This window comes from Mus caroli, unplaced genomic scaffold (assembly GCF_978045245.1).
Source record: "Mus caroli unplaced genomic scaffold, Mus_caroli_1 scaffold_5, whole genome shotgun sequence".
In the NCBI taxonomy this organism is placed as follows: Eukaryota; Metazoa; Chordata; class Mammalia; order Rodentia; family Muridae; genus Mus; species Mus caroli.
This window is the reverse complement of record NW_028227260.1, coordinates 103,833,043-103,852,110: the sequence shown is the minus strand read 5'-3', so window position 1 is coordinate 103,852,110 and position 19,068 is coordinate 103,833,043. Positions and strand designations below refer to the sequence as shown.

Below are 19,068 nucleotides of genomic sequence, written 5' to 3'. Positions count from 1 at the left end.
GGCCCTGTCAAATAGATACTTGAAGCTACGTAATGACTTACACCCCTTGTCAATATGACACACAAACACATTACCACAAACAATAACCCTTCCTTTCTTATTGCCAATATCTCACATACCATCATAGTATAAAACATAGTATAACTTTAACAGTTTTATAAACTTTAAAAGTTTCACCACTTTATAACTTAATATCTCATTAAAACATCCAAATTTTCTTAAGTATAGGTTCCTATAAAATCAAAAACATGTTAAATACTTTGCTATTCTAAATTTGATGAACAATATGTAGAAAACAAAAATCTAAGCAAAGAAAAAAACAAACCACACATTGTAAAAAAGCTGAGTCTTATGCCTAGAACTTACCATCTTCTGACTTCCAAAGTACTTGAGTAGTTCCTCTTCTCTGTCTCTGTCATCTGCAACACATACTTTGTCTCATAGGGATATGCTGGTTCTGTGCCACACCTGCCACTGTCCATGCTGGTCATCCCACAGATCTACTATCTCCAAAATGCTGATTCTCCACTGAACTAAATGTTGCACCTTCATCACTGGTTTTATCTACGCTCTATTCAGGAACTCTGATGCTGTCATCTAGCACTATAGCTCTATTTCTCTCAAGGATCCCTTTCAGTTCAGGTTTCTTTACTTCTACTAAGGCTGCCCCTTTATCAGTGTTCTCTTCTGGCATATCTAAAAGACATCACACAGTCCCAAGTCCCATGTGCTCTCCATGACCTCATCATGCCTTCCAAGCCAATATTAGGTGGGCCTCTCTATTGTTTTAACCTCTTCTCTAATACATTACATTCTGATTGCTTCTGCATTCCTCCACACCTCTTACTCCATTCCTCCTACTCCCCACCTCCCACTTCCATTTTCTCTCAGATCCAATCCTCCTGTTTCTATTGACTAAATAGTAGACCATTTTATGAATCACCAAGTTCAGTTACCAGCTCAGGTTGCAACTTTGTTGCTCTGAACCACTGCTTCTGTGGTTTAATCCTGAGGAAACACCTTCAGAAGAAAATTGAACCCCAATGGTGCTAATCTTTAATTCATAGTATGCTGAAATAGACATTGATACAATAATTTCTCACCAATTATGAAAAGAAAACTAAAACAGATTCCAAATATTTCCAACATCACCATCTATCCACATTCTGACATATATGTCACATATGATTTTTCCCCCTAAAGATTGCTGATCTATCCTTTTCTATGAGTGGTGTTGGAAGCTTAGAGCTCAAAAGAAGTTCGTTCACAAAAATCCAAAGAGAGATTCATCCAATAGATATGCAAGCCATAACAGACACACATACAAATATAAAAATCAAGCAGATGAATCTCTGAAATATTTTTATTAAATATTTTCTTTATTTACATTCCATAAATAATGCTATACCCTTTCGTAGTTTCCTTTCTGAAAGTCCCCTATCCCCTCTCCCCCTTCCCCTGCTCCACACCCCACCCACTCCTGTTTCCTGGCCCTGGAATTCCCCTATACTGGGGTATTCTCTGAAACTTTTAAATTTTCATCAATACATGAAAACAATCAAAATGGTTGAATACAAAGAAAAAGATTCAAAGTGATCAAAAATCTCAAAGACAACTTAAACTAATGAAGTAAAGAAATCAATTCAAGATTTAGATGAGACATTCAGTGGACACAGAGATCCTTTAAGAAATCATGAAGTCTTACAAATATAAACCTCAATAAATCAAATAAAATAATGGAAAATATCACCAGTAGACTAGATCATGTAGTAAGAAGAATATCAGAGAATAATGACTAGCTCGACATTCATCGAGAAATATCAAGAAATAAATAAACAGTCATGATTTAAACATTTTATTAAATGTAATCAATTGTGGACACATGACATCAGCTTTTTGGGGGGAATGGTTTATTTGGTTTACACTTTCATATCACAGTTCATCATAGGCTCATCCGATTTTATTGACAAATTGTATAATAAATGTGGTGCAATGTTTACACAACATTGATAAAAGAAATTCTTAGAATAAGGGTTATAATACCATGTCATGATTGCAAACAGACATGGGGGCAGAGAACTCAGCATTTGCATATTAGAAGGCTATTCTTTACACAGTGCACAACAAAATTATGCCTAAAAACCCCTCTTCCCTAAAGGGCTTTTGGTAGTAGTGCTTATCACAGCAAAAGGAAGCAATATAGGGGTATCTAATCTCTCTACATTTTTGTTGTACTCTAAAATCAGGTCTTCAGGATACTTCCTCTAGTCCTTCCATTCTAAAGTGTTCAGTATTCACAGCATTACTAACCCTAAAACTCATTTCTTCAGTTTAAGTCCTATGATGCCATTTCTACTCCCTGGATACAGCTTAGTTTATTCAATATCATACTACTAGAAAGCCCTCAAACCCATAGTAACTCATTTTGTTCTCTCTTACTCATACTTTTTTTTTTATAGCAAACTGTAATACTTGATAAACATTTCCTCTTCTTAAAGAGGCCAAGAGAACACACCTTCAGAGAACTAGAATGGGGGCTATCAGTTTAAATTCCTGTTCATTCATCTCAAAAAGTCTTACCAGGCAATTATAATTCATTTCTTACTCCATTTTCTTCTTAGTCTCTGATAGTTATATCTAGTCTTTATCTTCTTTCCTCTAAAACATCACACACCTCTTTCTCATTTTCAGTTAATGTTTTTACTTGATTTTGTTAAAGTTTCTTCAGAATCCCACAGAAAACCACCTTACTGCCTGTGACTATGAACACTCACTCTTATTTAAATAGAAAAACTTTCTCTTTATTTAGAGGTCTTCCAGAATTATTTTCTTCTTGTACCATCATGCATGTAATAAGCCTATTATGAGTCCATGAATATGATATAATTTAACATAGTTTTGGCAGTTGGAGTCATATATGAGTTCATATTGCAGAAACTCAAATATGATAATCTTTAAAACTTTTAATTAAGTGAAAAACTTTTAATTAAGTAAGAAAATATTTCTCCTTAAAACCTGACAATAAAGTGGAATGTAAAGCTGATAATTATGGATAAAATGCTCCCTGATCTCCTAAATTTAAAGTCACTTCTATGTAGATTAAGAATGTTATTTTTTAAATCATCAGGCAGAACTTTATGTATTATGTAAGACATCACATTTCCAATCAGGTAAGTAGAAATGGAAAGGAAAACCAAATGAAGTCATAAAAGCACAGGTAATGAAAAACCTCTGACAGCCTACTTTTACTCCACTATTTGTCAATATGTTTGGGATATTGGCTTTATGGCTGATTTATATCTTTTGCCTTCCCATATAAAAGATATATTGAATTCTACTTCAAATGAGACCTTTTTTGGTATTATGCAGGTATGAAATTCCTGTTCATTCATCTCAAAATGTCTTACCAGGCAATTATAATTCATTTCTTACTCCATTTTCTTCTTAGTCTCTGATAGTTATATCTAGTCTTTACTAGAGATCTTACTGAGTTAGAGGTGGCACTTATTCCAGTATGACAGAGATACATTTAAGGAGATGGCCATGTAAAGGCTAACAGAAAGTCTTAGAGAGCAACATGAGTTGATCAAGACAGAGATGGGTATTAGTCAGCTGAAATCTGCAGAATACCCAAAATTACTGACAAAACTCCGTCATTCAAAACAAAGCAGAACAAAACTCTATGGCAGTAAGTAGCATGGATTTGCTGGCATAGTCATTTTTAATTTATGGCCTCAAGAACTATGATATACCAAACTCTGTTTTAACCTTCCCAGGTTGTGAAAAGCTCTGTTACAGAAAGCCTAAAAAACACAAGTGGCCTTGTATCACTGTATAAAAATAAACATATAATTCACATTTCTTCATGTTTATTACTACTGTCTTATTCTAATATGTTTATATATAACTGATAATTTATGAAAAGCAACTTTCAAATTTTAATGATATATTATACATGTACCTTAAACACATTAATACATTTAAATAATTATTGTTTTGTAAATGTTACTTATGTATATATCTGTTTGCGTGAATGTATGCCATATGTATGAGGGTGCCTACAGAAGCTGGAAGGGAGTTTTAGATTCCTTGGACTGGGATTTATGGGCTCTTGCTGAAGAACACAATATACTTTTAATAATGGAGCTATATCTTCAGACAGACCCTAAATTAAGCATAAATTATGGTTCTGCTATAAGAAATAATACAGTGAGGTTTTCTTATGTTCAGCAAGAAGATAAAAAAAAATATTTGAAATTAGGTGGTTGCCTATGGAAGAAAGAGATAGCTTCTATTCAAAGTAATTAAAGTCAGAAGGTTGAGAGGACGGACCATCCAGAGACTGCCCCACCCAGGGATCCATTGCATAATCAGCCACCAAACACAGATACTATTGCATATGTCAGCAAGATTTTGCTGCAAGGACCAGATATAGCTATCTCTAGTGAGGCTATGCCAGTGCCTGGCAAATATAGAAGTGGATGCTCACAGTCATCTATTGGATGGAACGTAGGGCCCCCAAAGGAGGAGCTAGAGAAAGTAAGCAAGGAGCTAAAGGGATCTGCAACCCTATAGGTGAAACAACAATATGAACTAACCAGTACCCCCAGAACTCACGTCTCTAGCTGCATATGTTGCAGAAGATGGCCTAGTTGGCCATCATTGGGAAGAGAGGCTCCTTGGTCTTGCAAAATTTATATACCACAATGCAGGGGAATGCCAGGGCCAAGAACTGAGAGCGGGTAAGTAGGGGAGCAGGACAGGGGAGAGGGTATAGAGGACTTTTGCGATAGCATCTGAAATGTAAATGAAGAAAATATCTAATAAAAAATTAGAAAAAAAGAAGAAAAAATATTTGAAATTAGGCGGTTGCCTATGAAAAAAAGAGATAGTTTCTTTTGAAAGTAATTAAAGTCAGAAGGTTGCAATCCTTGTGGTCATGTAGAGTAGACAAATGCTTGTTATAGATCACTATGAGTATTTTCTACATTTTTTTGTTCTCTCAGATCTAAATGTTTGAGAGCTTTATTATTCCTTATATTCTTTCTACACTATTTTATACTTCTAAGTGTTTTGGAATGTATATTGTACTGTACATAGATGAGTTAAAATTACTATTCTAACATGGAGAACTACTTTAAGACACCACAATAGTTAAATGTGAAGGCATTTTTGAATTCCAAAAGAATAATTAATCTTTACCACGAATTAAAGAATACCATAACATGATGTTTTTTTTTTCCTAGTCACTTGTTATACAAACTAAAATGTTTTCCTTGTGATATATTTTGACCACAAAATATTAGGCTTGCTTAATAAGTATTTATGTGATTTATATTCTGTAGAGAAATTTTGATCCAACAACATGGCTTTTCTGGTTAGGGATCACATCCAAAGACCTTTTAGGTCTGTGTGATGTCTCTGGAATGCAGACAGGCTATAGAGTTTAATCCCTTTGGGTGGAATATGGACACACTCTTAGTACCCACTTTTAATCACAAACAGTATAGGTAAGGTTAGTTAATAGAAAGAAGCAACCATAAGTAAAAGTGATATCTAATTGAATGACAGAAAACATGATGAATCAGAGAAAGGTCTGACTGACTGGGTCAGAGATAGGATACACTCAACTCTCTTGCCAAAGGTCAGCAAAGAAAGGCAACTACAATGTGCAGTGTAGAGAGAAAATGTCAATCAGTTCTGCTAAGTTCAATTGAGTGCAGAACAGTTTGATTGAGTGGATCTCAGTGCAGTTCCATGTAGTCAGTGTAGTTAAGTTCTTGGAATTCAGAGTTTTACTAAGCAGAGCAATTTAGTTAGAAGCCAGGACCACAGGAACCGGGTACTCCTGAAAGGCAGGCTGAGGCTGAAAGAGAATAGAGAAAAGACAAGGCCAAGAAAATATTCTGATCAAAGCCCCAAAGTTTACTAATAATCTGTGCTTATATAAACGGAAAGTCCATCTCCCGCAGATCCATTCTAGATGCCTGTTGACAGCATGTAGGTGATCTATCTGAAAGAACTGTTTTGGCAAGTAGGTGTTAATTACTGGATCCCTTGCTCTCCCTGATATTTCAAGGGACTCTCCTCAGCAGGTAGCAGTGTCTTGGAGAAAAGCAGCAGCAGATAACAGAACAATAGAGCCATCTAAGTCCAGGTCTGAAAGCTTTACCCCAGGTGGTGTCATTCTCAGTGGCAGCAAAGTCAGAGCCTGTCTACTCAAGGTTGGGGAAGGCTACAAGGAGAAACTAGTTTGAATCAGTTAGCGTGGAAAGGAGTTTGAGCCAGAACAGCTGAGTTGAACCAGCCCCAGAGATCAGGATAAGGTAGTAGGGTGATCATATTCATCAGTTAGCCTCTGAGATGACAACTATATCTGCAGAATAAAAGTTACATTCACAAAATTATAATATTAAGACAACATTATTTAATGTTTATTTAATATATTTTTGGTTAGTGAATTATGTTCCTGAGAATGATCTTGAACTTTTTATCTTCCTGCCTCTATCTCCCATGTACCAGGTTTATAAAACAACACTACAATTCCCAGGGTTTGTAGTGCTGGGTATTGAATCCAGAGCTTTGTGCATTGTACTCTCCAAGAACTCTCCAAACTAAACTACATTGGCAACCCTAGAGAAAAAAAGTATTATGTCACCATCACATATATACTTAAATATAATTATCTGGTAATTGGTTAACATTTTAAATAGTTTTTTCATGGTAAAATCACTATTCATCACGTAAACAATGTCCTTTTATTAATATTACACATACCTTATGCAAATAATCTTACACTTTTTCACAGATTTTGTTATATTATTACCATCTAAGGTTCTTTGTATATCTTACAACTTCCCTCAAGTAGTCAGTAGAATTTTTTTCAGTAAGTCCTTTCAAAGGAGCAAAGGATTATGAATATCATGGCTAAATTTTACCCATTTTTTCATCACTTCAATGAAAGATGCATCACAATGATTGAACTCAAAATAACAGCTATAATGTTTTTTAATTGATTTAGTTGTAATTGTGAAATTAAATTCAGAAATTAATTTGAGTGAAAGATCCCTCTTTGATGTCATGTTTCATTGGAAAACCCACTCTTAGTGGATATTTTTACATTTAGCATGCAACAACTGCAAATTTCTGAAGTGAGTCTGAAGTAGAGATGAAAAGCAATGGAACATTCAATGATTCTGTTGGTGTCCTACTTCATTTTTGAACTCTATTTATAGAGGAAAAGACATCTTTTAAAGAATAACATTCTAGTTAAAGGTAGTCAGCCAACCCACATATATTATTTCTTAAACTATATCCACGAAGCAAAGAATACCAACTTGTATTCTATAATATGAATTTCATTCAACAGAAATTCACAAGTAGTTGTAGATCACATCCTAACTACTGTGCAACATGGAGAAAGAGGAAATAAAAAGATATTCCACATTCTGGAGAAACTCACTCTCCAGGGTAAGAGGTAGACATGGTAACAGCTCCTGACAGACCAGTATGATTAGAATAGCAACACTAACATATTGTGAAGGAGGATAAATGGAAAAATTCTAAGACATTATTTTTGAAATTATAACTACATCTTTCAGTTCATAATATTGTGTAATAATTAGAAACACAGATGTATTTGGCTTTTCTGTGAATGGCATACACATCTAATTGTTAAATTACCTTTTTTGTATCTATAACTACAGAACATTGCTGGAAAATCCTGGCCTTTGACTGGAATAAAAATGACATTCTACTGTGCTAAAGACAGATGGTCTGGTCCTCTGCAATCCATGCAATCTATCTAAATATATCTTTATTCTCAGTGTCTATGCACACTGCTGGTTTATGGTCCTTGGTTGGAATGTTAGCCAAGTCATTTTGTGCAAAAAAAGGAACTGCGTAGGCTAAAGCTTGGATGAGCTCACTTGAAATTACTTTCTATTTTAAGTCTCTAAGCAACTGTGCTTTGGGATCATAATATAAGATGGCTTTGTCTTTGGCTATAGCTTTTATAAGTTTTGCACACAGATAATAAAGAAGATTTTATAGACAACAATCAGAAAGAATATTTTAAAGATCTGTGAAAGGAATCTACTGAGATTGCTGTTACCTTTCATTAATCATGATATAAAAAAAACATTGTTATGTTTATGCTATACTTAAAGAAGAAAGTGTGTATCATTTATAATACTATTTCAAATTACACATATCACTTTCCATATATTATTTTAGATAAACTAAATCTTTATTATTGTATACTGTCAAAGATCTTATAGTAAATAATATCAAAACTATCATAATATGAAATCTTTAGTTTCTTGAGGTTTTGGTTTTGGTGACATGAAACATACTGAATAGCTGATAATTAATATTCATAACCACTGTTATCATTGATCATGGTTACATTGTTTCAAGAAACCATACTCAATAGATCAAACTTCCATCTCATCCTGATGTACTTTATAAAATAACATTAAAACCCTGATTTTCTTCCTCTTATGTCTATCTCTCACACATATAGTTCTTTGAGCAGAGACACTTATGTGTTTTTTTTTTTTTTTTTGGTTTTTCGAGACAGGGTTTCTCTGTGTAGCCCTGGGTGTCCTGGAACTCACTTTGTAGACCAGGCTGGCCTTGAACTCAGAAATCCGCCTGCCTCTGCCTCCCGAGTGCTGGGATTAAAGGCGTTTGCCACCACGCCGGGCTGACACTTATGTCTTAAAGTATTTGTATTAGCTTGGACATCAGATTCTATCTATCTATCTATCTATCTATCTATCTATCTATCTATCTATGACCAATCTATAAATCTATAAATATTTATTTAGAGATATTGTTTATCATCTTAATTTTCCCAATATATGTTCAGTAAGTATACAGAGTTAACTATTTCTTAAAGCAATGACAATTCAATGGACTATATCTTCATCCTATATATTTATGATATACATATCTCTAGAATCAATCTCTCTCCTTATTAAGATTCAAAATTTGAGTTCCACTTTTGATGAGGCACTCTCTAACAACCCTACACTTGGGAAGGCTGACTTTGATAGGATTAAATATTATCACCAGAATTATAAATAAAATCCCTTCCTGTGTGTTTATTCAAAAGGATAGCTCTTTGAGAAACTATAAAATGGAGAGATATCTTGAAAACTATAGACTGATTTTTTTTCTGGTACTTTTCTTCACTTTACATTATACTTTTTTATGAACACAAGATTAAAAGCACATGTTCAAATATACCCAGTACCAAAAGTCAATATCTTATGCTTAACTTGGGAGAAATCCGTATATATTTTAGTTTTAATTTTTTTCTAATATCAAAGAAAATATTGGTTTCAATCCATATTAGTTCACCTAGCCAGAAACTATGTGCTTCTTCCAAACCTAACCCTGACAGGTTGCTACTACATTAGCAACAGTCTATCTATATTTAAAGGTATGTGCTGAATGACTAAATGGGACAAGCAGTAAGCTTGAGATGTAATTGAATAAGCAAATATAGGGACAAATAATTTAAATAACCAAAGTAATAAGTTATAAATTAAACTCTACAGTTTAAAGAGAAAATATGAAAAACATCATTTTCTGATGGCCTAAACTGTGAATGAAGCACACACACCTTGTGGTAATCAGGAATGTTTTCCTAGACGATTAGGTTTAAAAAAAAAAAAAAAAAAAAAAACAGAACACATTACTTCAAGTGAAGTCTTAGAAGAGCCAAGAATTCAAGTATATGTGATAGTATAAGCAAATTACACACACACACACACACACACACACACACACACACACACACACACACGCATGTACACATACACCTACACACATGCACAAATACACACATGCACACACACATACACACATGCACACATACACACAGGCACACACACAGGCATACACACACACACATATTTATGCAATGTTTTCAATAAAGGAAATAGATGGCTTATTTGGTAAGAGCAAGTATACACAGAGCAATAGTAAGGGATGACTGCAAGACTGAGCTATAGATTATATTGTGAAGAATGATGACTAGTGAGATAAAAACCTAGTACAAAAATGATTGTGATCTGTTTGGACAGCTTAGTGGGTTCAAATGTATCATGTATGTGTAAGCACAAGGACCTGAGCTGACACACTCTGCACCCATATAAAGTAGAGCTGTGACCACATGAATTCAGGAGGGTCAGTAGGGTATGTTGGCCAGCTATTCTAGTTTAAAAAAAGGAACTTCAGATTTAGTGAGATACCCCTGTTCATACAAATAGGCTACAATTTTTAAAAAGTAAACTCAGTCATGCACAGCTCACCTTCAGCGGAACTGGATCAAGGCAGTAAAGCTCTGATTTAACAGTGTGCAGATACCCTGGAGAATGACAGAGGTTGGTGCAAGTTGGCTGTGACTGCCCATCATAGATCAGCTATGCCCCATCCAAACAAGATCACCAAGACCAGTATTCTTTGTGCTTGTGAACAAATTATTTAGCCAGATTGAGCCTCAATTTTCCCAGCTTTAAAGTAGAAATTGTTGCAGTAAATCTCCTCCCAAATATCCCCCAACAGTGAAAACACAACACAGTTAATATGATTACATGCTGTGCTCCTAGATTGGGCAGATCTACCACTACACTACCACCTTCCACAGCTTATGAGACCCTTTAGAACTTGTTGTTTCTCTAGGCCATGTGCTTCTGCTGCACTTTTCTTCATCTTTGTCTTCCTCCTCCTCTGCATCCTCTCCCTCCTCTATTTTCTCCTTCTTCTCTCTCCCCCTTTCTGCTCTACCTTCCCTTTTATCTGCCCAATCATCAGCTCTCCTTTATTTTACAAATTAAGGTGGGAAGCAGGTTTACAGGAAATCACCAGAGTGCTGACTGATTCCTTGTTCACAGCCCCTCACAGGAGAACAGATTTAACATCAAATATAATTAGTCCCAGGGCTATCTACAACAGGAACTAATTATTCATATCTACTGGACTGTTCATGAGCTAGGTAGAAGACCAGGACTATATGTCAGACTCCTCCATTAATGTTCAAGAAGATGTCAGACCCTGCATGCCAATGCTGAGGCAGATCTGAGAAGCCTATCGAAAAGAAGAAAAGCAATAGCAAGCTAATCTGAGAAACAAGCTGAAGAGCTTGAAAGAAGAAGAGCAGGAAAGACATCCGGTTGAAGAATGCACTCATCTGTAAAACCAAAGGGTTCCCTTTGCTCCAAAAGATGGGATGCAAGAGTGGATAGGCTAGATGCCCCAATGTAGGGGAATGACAGGACAAGGAAGCTGGAATGGGTGAGTTGGTGAGCAGAGGATAGTGGGAGGGGGTGGGGAGTTTTTGGAGGGGAAACCAGGAAAGAGGACAACATTTGAAATGTAAATAAAGAAAATATCTAATAAAAAATAAGAGTGGAGATGGTATTGTTGAACCAATTCCTCTCAATGTCAAAACAGGAAAAAGTGGCATAGGCCACGAGCCATTATTAAAATGGAAAGCAGAGGAGAGGCTGGAAAATTACAGGAGAAATTTTCACATAAAAAAAAAAAAAAACAAATGAAGCAAAGGCCACTGAGCAGTTTCAGATGCAACTGAGAGTAAGCGGGACAAAATGAGGCTTGAAGGAGACCTGTAAAGAAGCCAACAGGCTTGTCAGCAGCTGGATACCTAGAATATTCAGGTCCCCAGGGAGGCATGGTACTACATGAGGCCTGAAGAGGAAAATGAGGAAGAGGAAGAGGAAAAAGAAAAACATGATGAAGATGACTGAGTGCCCAAGTGAAGATTTGAGTGTGCTAAGAAAACTGTAGATCCTCACTGGCTAGTTACTAGAAGAATATTGCATTTGGTGTGAGACAGCCTATGAAGATAAAGAAGACTTACTTTTGAATTGCCCAGCACCAACTTCTGCGGTTCATGATTGGCATTGTAGTCAATAAAGACCCTCTTTGGCAGCACAAGAGAAATGTATTACTGAGACCTGCTACAGGGATGAAATTTAGAAACTGATGATTTGTATATGCCAGGGAGTGGCACTATTAGACCGTGTGGCCCTGTTAGAGTAGGCATGGCACTGTGTGTGTGGGATATAAGATCCTCACCCTAGCTGCCTGGATGCCAGTATTCAGCTAGCAGCCTTCAGATGGAGATGTAGAACTCTCAGCTCCTCCTTCATCATACCAGCCTGGATGTTGCCATGCTCCTGCCTTGATAATAACATACTGAACCTCTGAACCTGTAAGCCAGGCCCAATTAAATGTAGTCCTTATTTTAAAAAAGTAAACTCAAAATAAATGATAGACAAAATGGTAATAGAAATTCCCGATCTAGAACATGATATATAAGAAATCAGTTAAAAAAACACTATGATTTATATATCACACAAAATAAAAGGCAATAAATAAAATTTCACTAAGATTGACTCACTTATATTTAAGACACCATAAAGAGAATGAGAAGACAATGCCCTTACAGAGTGGATATCAGATAACATAATTCTCTACTTTTAATAATAATCAAAATGCAACAATACTGAACAATATTTATTATTTTATATGATTTGGAATGATAAAATTGTATTAAGATTTTTTTAATCTTTGCCATTTGGTTTGGTTGTAGTGTTTCATAAACTAAATCAAAAGCAAAGTCTATGGGGAAAAACATAAAATAGGCAGGTAGTTATTATACAACAAAGAGAAATAAAATTTTCTCATATAGAAGATAAGAACATAAAATGTCAAGTCATATACTGGAAGAATATTTAGAATAATTCCCAGGAAACAATACTCTAATATTCAAAAATTAAAAAGTACTTTTAAAATTAAACAGTAGGAAACACTGCTGAGGGCATCATATGCTTGAATTATAGAACAAGGAGAAATCAACATGGCACTGACTTGGAAGACTCATGCCTATTAACTAGCTTTCATAATATTGGAACGTGGTATGCATGCTACCAGAGGATAAAATAACCATCTATTATTGCTAACTGTGAACACTTTGAGCTACAATATGACTGGCCTGGCAAGATATGCCCATGGGTGCAATAATGGAACAAACATGGGAGTAATAAACCATGTTCTGATTGGATTTAAGTATTACTTCAAGATGAAACTGTCACCTGGCACTATTATCATTCCAAGTCCTATGGATATATAGGCCATAGTCACTGGGGGAGAACATACTATCATTGTTCCGTGAAATAGAAATGTTATTAGATTAAATCCTAATGAATGATCATTATACTGATAGAATAATAATTTTTCAGCCCTCTTCTGAGAAGCATCTATTAGCAGTAGATGGTGATTGACATAGTGTCCCATAATTGTCTAAGGTGAAAAGAAGAAACTATATATGATAGAGGGAAAAGATTGGAAGAGACAAATATGGTGAATGACTCCAATACAAGTGTTTTTAAAGTTTATTATTATTATTATTATTATTATTATTATTATTATTATTATTACAGAGCACCTGAAGAAATGAACTGACAATTATTAAGATGCACAGAACTGTTAAATCTTAAGCTAGGCAGAAAGGACAAGGCAGAAGGGGTTGAAGGGATGGAAGAGGAGTGCTATTCCGGAGGGTGGGGGTTTTGGTGGGTTATAGTTCCAGAATCCACCATGCTCCCAGCAGCAGCTCTGGGACTTGGGTAGGGGGGTGCAGTTTCTTACCAACTGCTCTGAGCACACTCGGTCCTCTAGGATGGATGAGGATATGGAGTTTTCAAGGGAACAGACCAACTTGGGGTCTGCGCCAGCAGCAGGGACCAGGTGAAAGGATAAGTTTTTCTTTTCATTTTACTCTTCTCTACTTTTCTTGATTTGAGGCTATAGTGACTGGGACTTTTTTTATTTTCTTCTTTTAAATATTTTTTTGTTCAGTATCCTTATTATTTCATGTTATTTTCCTATATAGCTGATTTGATGGAATAGTTTTCTGATACCATCTTCATGATTATTTAATTAAGGTACTCTGTATGGTCTTGAGAAAGACTTAGGTAAACTACAGTTTCAATTTTCTATAAATGAGTTAACAAATATATAATCTGTCAAATTAAAATAGTAAATAACAAGTGGTACATGGATAAACATACAAATAAATGGATAGGTAGATAACAAGTATCATCAATTTGAGTGTTCAATGTATTTCGTAGAAATAACCTAGAGGGTCTCCTTTAGAGGCAGTCAGACGGTGATTCCTGTTGAGAGAGTTCTGTAACTGGTCATTTGGTACTTTGTAGGTTCTTTTTGCTTCCACCGTTTCAAACTTCTAACACTAGAGAGGAGAAGAAAAAGGGTAGAGGGGAAAAGAGCCACATTATCGTTAGACCACATCCTGCTGATTAGGGGTATTGAGTTCTTTAGGGAAAGTTTAATATTTGCCTCCAGGATATCTAATTTCTTCTTGATTTTGTTCCCTCGTTGCCAATGACTACTTTATAAACTGCAACCAACAACCAACAATAGCAACAACAACAGTCCCACCACCTCTTAGGGCTCTAGAATTTATATATCCTCTGAAATGTCCCCAGAATTCCAAACATCATACACTTGAAGAAAGTACTTGCAGAGAGTAAAATCATGCTCCTGCTAGAGCACAAGACAAATCATATAGTCAGCTGCTGTGCATAATCTGAAGCAGTTCCATATCCCACATTTGGGACTAATATGAAATCATATTCATATGATATTTCTGTGTTTTATAAGAACCCAATATTCTCACTACAGAGTCCCAGGAAGAGTAAAATGTCCTCTCTGGTAAAACTTCCAAGTAAAAATAATAGTGAGGGGGAGGGGAGGGGAGGGGAGGGGAGGGGAGGGGAGGGGAGGGGATAGAGGAGAGAGGAAGGGAGGGGTGAAGAGGAGAGGAGAGGAGAGGAGAGGAGAGGAGAGGAGAGGAGAGGAGAGGAGAGGAGAGGAGAGGAGAGGAGAGGAGAGGAGAGGAGAGGAGAGGAGAGGAGAGGAGAGGAGAGAAGAGAAGAGAAGAGAAGAGAAGAGAAGAGAAGAGAAGAGAAGAGAAGAGAAGAGAAGAGAAGAGAAGAGAAGAGAAGAGAAGAGAAGAGAAGAGAAGTACAAAACTAGGGAAGGTAAAGTAGTCAGTTGCAATTCCTGATTGAGTTATCCTCCCATTGCTGAATTCATGGTGGGCAACTGGATCTCTTGTATTGTATTACCTTTAATATTATAGTACAAACAATATTAACATCTCTTAGAATGGCTTACCTCCTAAATATTTTCAAAGATAAAGTGCTACTCACCAAGAGAAAGTTGATCTCCACTGAGGAACAATGAAGGCATTTATATGAAATTAGTTAAAAAAAAACTTTTCAAAATGTTTAGCTCAGCCACAAAATAAGGCTATTAACTATTTTTAATGCTGTATCAAATTAGAATAGAAAATCAACTAACAACTGTTCTGTTTTTGTAAATCCACAAAGGCATTCAGAATATATCAGGAGAATTTTTATCCCCATAAGCAGACATCTGGAAGATTTGACTGTGAATCTGTTCATTGGACTAATAAGCTTTAACTACAACACTTTGCCTATTATTTTGCACCTTTACTTTGAACGGCCACCTCCTAATATAACTTCTAGAGCATTCTTAACTGTAGCAATGATTCTCTATTCTGAATTCAGCTGCCACACAAATAAAACACCTGTCATGATGTATTTATTTTAGGTAGTCCTTATGTAGTCCTAGATTTAAACTGTAGTTCAAAGGTTGCAGAACTTACAAATATCAAAAGTTACAGAAGCAGTTTTGTGGGGGTGGTTGTGCTTTAAAAACCTCTACCTATGAGGAAAAAGCAAAGGTCTGTGCATTAAAACACAGTGTGTCATTGACTCTGCAACTAAAAGCATACAGGTTTTTTCTTTCCAAAATCTTTGAGAAATGAATTTACTTTCTTAGTAGCTAAAGGCAAAAAAGTTTAGAAGGACTCCTAGAAATCCATACAGGCAGTAACTTTTTAATCATTGAATGGAAAAAAAAAAGAAAGCTAAATGGTTACAGAGTAACCTGCATTGAAGAGTACCACAGAAACATAAATTTAATTTTAAACTCAATAGCACATATAGCATATACTTACCCATAATTATTTTAATGAAAGATTAAGAAAAACTGATGTGTGAGAAACCACAATACTGTGGGCACTTTATGTATCTATATCTATAATCTATATCTCTATCTATCTCTATCTATCTCTATCTATCTCTATATATATGTGTGTGTGTGTGTTTGTGTGTGTATTATTCAATAAATGATATATAATTAATACAATATATAAATAAAAATGTTAAAAGCATATATATTACATGCTAATATAAATCATAGCAATAGTATACAATATATAAAACACATTAATATGTAAATAAATATAAATAAATTATATGATATTTAATATATAATATATATTATAAATATATATATATATTTGAATATTATAGTTCATGCTTCTTTTGCAAAACAACCTTCTTGAATTAAATGACACAGTTCAGGAGTGTTCTTTCTGGAAACAAGGCTTCTATTAATCACCTATTCTCTTAAGGAACCCATTCCCAAGGGTCAAGGAGAAGCTGTGCTCACAAATCAAAGTCCTCTTTAGAATGCTTCCTGATTGAATTCCTAATGCAGTGGTTGAGGCTGCAATCTGAAACTATGGAAATAAACAGCTGTAGTGGCTGACAAACTTCTTAGAATACCTTTAGTGAGTTTCATTTTATAATCTTGTTTTTCTCACATTACTTCTTAAGAAATATATTTTTTAGGTCTATTAGCTTCAATACAATCCATATATTTTAAATCAAGTTCCACTCTACTCTCTTACACACTTCAAACAGATAAAACATGTATATTTGGATTTTCTGCAAGTCTTTTCAATATATACATATTTTCATAAAATTGAAATTTTGTGGCCTTTTTCCCATTGATTTTCATGAAGCAAAACAAAACAACAGACACAAAACACATCTATATTGGAAAGATAAAGCAAAATTCACCACTCAGATTGCTAGCAAAATATAAGTGTACAAGTGGAAACAAAGCAGAATCTGGTGTGTAGGAATGTGAGAGAACATTTTACAGACATTCATGAAAATTAACCTTTCTAAAAAGACATGTAGGAATGGTTCATATTTCATAAATATGATGATTACTGATACTGCCCTGCACTCCAGAAATAAACACATATTCCTAAATCATGAAACAATAATTCTTTTCTTACCAAATCTATGAGAGGTATTAGACATATTCCCATATTTCCTATCTTATGATCTATATAGTAGGAGAAAACAGTGATAAACAATTGGACAACAGTCATACAATATGTCAAGAGCAGAATAAGTAGACAAAATATGCTCTGTGATAGGTCTTTATTCCTTTTAAGCTGTTGGATTTTATTGGGCATCACACATGGTTATCAACTAAGGAACTATACCATTTATGTATATGGTGTTATCTTATTTTGCATATTGGGTAATCATACCCAAGTAAGAACAAACTCAAAGAATGATTAAGAGTTTGCCTGTATTAAAACACAATTTGAATAAAATAGGAAGATAATTGTATTTGAAAATATTTGTTGTTGAAACTGTAAATGCTAGAGCAAGAAAGGAAACTAAGTCAGCACTGTATGCACAGTCTATGAAAACCTTAGTTCAATCTCTAGCATTAAGATAAAAATGCAAGCATGGTGACTTGAGATTTTGTTCCTAGTCTTACTAAGGTTGTGGCCTGAAGCTCACTGACCAAGTAGAATTAATTAATTGGTGACCTCCAGGTACAGGGAAAGATGCTTTGACAGAAAATATAGTGGAAAGAACTGGAAAGGTGGCTCAAAACCAAGTCTTGAAAAACAAAACAACAACAATAAACCTAAGGTTTCATACATAGAAACTACACAGAAACTCATAACAATTTGTAACTCTAGTTCTAGGAAATAAAATACACCTTTCTGACCTTTGGAGATAGCAAATATTCACAAGTTGTCTATTCACACATGCAGGGAAAATACACACATGGACAGGGGCAGGTGGCAAAGGGAACAGGAGGGATAGGAGGGTGCGTGAAGGGAGAGAGTACTAGGAGAGACAACTGTAATTGGGGGACATATTTGGAACTTGCTAGAATCTATAAGGGTGACCCTACTAAGGCTTCTAGCAAAGGGGGATTCAGAGCCTGAATTGGCCATTTCCTGTAATTTGGTAAGTCCTCCAGTGGAGGGCCTGGGACACCAACCCTGCAACAAAACCTTTGACAATTTGTTCTGTGCACTAGATATGCTGGGGTAAAGGTAGCATAGAAATTGTGGGTCAAACAATGGACTTGAGACCTATTCAGTGACAGGAGTCCACACCTGACACTCCATGGAGGGCCAGGAGTTAGAGGCTAGATAGCATAGAGATCCAGGATAAAACCAAACAGGAACAGTTTTATACATGAAATGATCCTGCATGATATTCTGCTATACTCGTAGATAGGTGCCCAGCAATTGATGAAAATAGATGCAGAAATACACAGCCAAACTTCAGGCTGGGCTCTCAAAATTCTACAGAAGATAAGAGGATATTATGTAAATATTTACATATTTACATACCCTACAGTTTACCCTATCAAAAAGTTTCTCTGGAATCCATAGAAGTTCTACTCTTCATGTTTAAGTATGTCATATAAAATATTTTAATATTGAAAGCATTAATATTATAAATATTTAATATTAAAAATACATTATTCCAAAGCCTTTTTCTTATCTCAGACTTATCAGAATCAGTTTTATTTAGAAGTTATTTTGGCCACAAAATCATTATGAAAGTAATTTTTTGAAACACACACACAAACACACACACACACACACACACATGGATTTCTATTCTAGGCTCTGATAAAATGACATATTCCTTAATCAAGTCAAGAAATATATGTGATTTACAGCAGCATGAAATTTTTGAAAGAACAGGCCACATAGGAACAATAATTGTACCTGTTTTTGTTTGCTAGGGACCAAATTCTAGACAAAATACATTCCACACAAACATTTTACCACTAATATAAAATACT

The 19,068-nt window shown here is 35.2% G+C and overlaps 1 pseudogene; it reads left to right on the top strand.

Annotated features, from left to right (window-relative positions):
- Positions 1-7,413: 7,413 nt before the first annotated feature.
- LOC110286226 (G patch domain-containing protein 11-like) lies at positions 7,414-11,946 on the top strand (annotated as a pseudogene).
- Positions 11,947-19,068: the final 7,122 nt, after the last annotated feature.